We start from the raw sequence: 3,486 nt of genomic DNA on the forward strand, positions 1-3,486 counted from the left end.
TTGAAAAAAGCAGCAATTGAGATGCTCAAAAGTATCAATTGAGACCTCGTATATTTATCTAATACGAATTGCATCACCTCGTAGGCGGCCATGTCAAATTTGCAAACACACCGCTTGCTTGACCCACATTATTGCTTTGAGTAATTCCACCATTTTCCCGGCCCTGCTCTTAACTGCAAGCTTTCTTCAACTTTGTCAAGGGTTCGTGGAAATAATAAAATATGTTTGGTATGCGACCGTGTAAGTTGGGTGGTTACACTGCGCAATGCAATATGGGGCACCGGCGCCAATGCTCAGAATATCTGCCATATGTTTGCTGCGCTAGGTCGTTGCTACTTGTAACCTAACTCCCATCTGTACGCCAGGGTTATAGTGCCCACGTCGTTCGTAGTGTGCCGTTACAACCTTGGTTGCGAAATTACCGATCACGTGCTTCCGTGATCCGTGTGCTTCCCGCAGAACGAACAAACCAGCTTCGTTGAAATGCATCGCGGATGAATCTGCTTCCCAGAAAAGGTTACGTTCAGCAAGAAAACAATGAGTTCTACAAGATCTTATAGAAATGGGTAAAAATAATAAAATCATTGAATGTTTCTGGTGTTTCAAAGCAATCATAAGAACGTACACTGCAGCTTGGTTCTCCTGAATTGCGTGAGCGTATTTTGTTGCCAGTTTTAACATAAAGGACTGCAAATGTAACTAAAGGCCTGTGGGTTTTAGTTGAATCAGTGTTCTGCATGACAAATGTTGTGATGACTATGAAATTTACGAGAAAATTGTCCAAAATGAGAAGGATTCCTACGCGAGATGCTGAGCTAAAAAACGCAACAGACCGAAGAACAAACTCTGCTGAGTTTACGTTTCAGGTCAACGTGTTCTAGAGTAAGACGGGGTTACAGCTAGAATAGCTGTAGTTTTAGGACCCACAGTAGAATAATTGAAAGCTGGTATTTCATCACACAGGCTGTGTGAGATCAGCCTCATTTGAATTATGCATTGCTCACGTCCAATGACAAGTGCAGTAATTTGACCACTTATCCATCCAGGAATTTTGCTTGCATTTAACAACACAGCAGAATGTTGGCATCGTGAATTCGCGGCAGTAATGGAGTGTAGCAAGTTCCTTACTGAGAATAGCACGACACTGAGACCCCAGAATGACGTTATTCTAAAAACTGTCTTCAACGCTTCTTTAGGTATGCGTCTACATGCTGGTGGATGACAAAGAAAATTTAAGAAATTCTGCACTGACTGTAACCGCAGTTATCCATATTCTGCATTCATAATATCCAGTAACCCCGAAAGGGGGATAATTTGCATTGTAAATTCCATATATATTTGGGCTTTACCTTCATATGTTACCGGCAACTTGATTTATAAGAACGTTTCGACGAGTACATTGGAGCTTTGCTAAGAGAAAAAATGCTTTTATTATGCAAAATCGTCCAGATTATCATAATCAGTCCGAATTAGTAGTGTTTTCCAAGCTGGCAGATTTGACGGTGCACTGATACAATGACCAACGGGTACCTTGACTGAGGTTATCTAAATATATATTTTAGCCAGAAGCCTCCTCCACTCAGATTTTTATCTAACAAAATTTGCGACATTAAACATGTGTCATTAAACATGCGGTTGCACTCTGAATGCAAAGGATTGGAAGAAATAAAATCTGTTGCAGTCCCCGGAACATAAATTTCCCGGCATAAAACCTGCATTGTTTTTTACAACAAGCTATTTCCCTAGCCTTAATCTAATGAGGGGTTGCCGGTCTCCATGCGGCTGTTGTTGAGAGTAACAATTTGAGATCGAATCTGTGCAACAGAGTACGTAAGTGCCACCCCTTTTCAAGTCATTGTAAGCTTAAGCAATCAAGCAGAAAGCTCTAAGTGCTTCTTATCCATTCAGCTTGTGTCACCTGACCGAGGGAGGTGATTCGTAACTGCGTTGTCAATGTACTGCAAGTGCTGATCTAGTTGTGTTGCTCGCTCACAGCCGTAGCAGCTGCAACACGTTTGAGAATCCCGCCATTCTGCTGTCAAGCGCTGAATCAGGAGGAAAACAGACTAAGTTGCTAAACGGCTATGTGGACTGTCATAATTATCCACGGTGGCACTGACAATCATACATTTGGGTTTTTGTGCATTTCAGTAAACTTGATACATTTTTATGTTTCTATCACTGTCACTTCGTATTGGATTCATTGAACATTTGTTGAGCTCATTACCAGACCCTAATTACAGTAGGTTCCCTCCATCTGCTCTCGGTGGCGAGATGAAAAAATCAAAATCATATACGGTTTTACCAAAAGCAACATGAAAAACATGCAAAAGTAGAACAGTGATGCAGTTCCATCTCCCTGTTTTGAATAAATAGATAAGCTTGGTATAATCAGAGACGTCTGCTGAAAGTCTAACCAAGAAAGAGACTTTTAAGCAAATTCGCCAGGGTTTCATTTTGGCCAGGATATAAGTATCAAGCTTGCTTTACAACTAAATTCTTAAGTAATTTTACAATGCACAGAAATGATCTGATGGCCAATAATTGCATATAGAATTCACATTTCCGTTTTTGCCTTTTGAAAACCTGCGTTTGCAATGAAATTTCCGAGTACGCTACTGTCGGCTGTAGGTTCAGTCAATAACTAGCAAACCTTTAAGCTGAACGTATGCTCTAATATCAGACGTTCTTATCAATCGCCATCAGCCCATCTCTCAACAATATTTAGCATCATCTAGCAAATGGGTTTGTTGCATACCAACCTCAAGAAAGGATCCTCTCCGTCTAACATACTTGTGTTTTTCCCAAATTCTGTTACTTTAAAGTAGTGATACAAAATATCTGGTTTCAGCCCAGGTCAAGCTGATTTCCCTCTGCTTCCGCAAGCCCTCTATATAAAGGTCGTTAGTATTAATAATAAAAATAATTTTTATTCCCAACTTGTGGATGTCATACCGTCTGGCATGATCTTGCGTTTACAGTCAGCCAGTTTAATAAAGGACGAATTGTAAAAGCCATAGACTGGCTTTTGGGCGATGATTTCTGTTCTCCACAACAGCAAATGAAACCGTACGAAAGAACAAGCATATTTTGATTTGACGAAGGCTACTCCACTGCGTTGTTGTATATAACGCAAACGGGTAATGATATTGTCGTAGTGAGCCTCTTTTAGGTTTCCCCTTTTTTTCATGAGGAGGCGAGAGCTTACATAGGAAGGCGGTCGAAATAAGCTATTTAATATATCGTAATCTTCAGGCTGTCTGATATCCCAACTTCCACCTGGGATTTGGGTGCAAAATTACACTAGTACATAGAAAGGCCAAATTAGACTCGCAAGCCAGAGGAGTGATGAAGATAATTCATGCCATGAGACAAATTTGATTCCCATGTTCGTCCAATACCTCAAAAGAGCACACCAACAAATGCAGAGCATAATCTCAATGCTCCAACTTACGTCTTATCCTATGTTCTTATAAAATAGAATTA

This window comes from Opisthorchis viverrini (assembly GCF_000715545.1).
Source record: "Opisthorchis viverrini unplaced genomic scaffold opera_v5_735, whole genome shotgun sequence".
NCBI classification, from domain to species: Eukaryota; Metazoa; Platyhelminthes; class Trematoda; order Opisthorchiida; family Opisthorchiidae; genus Opisthorchis; species Opisthorchis viverrini.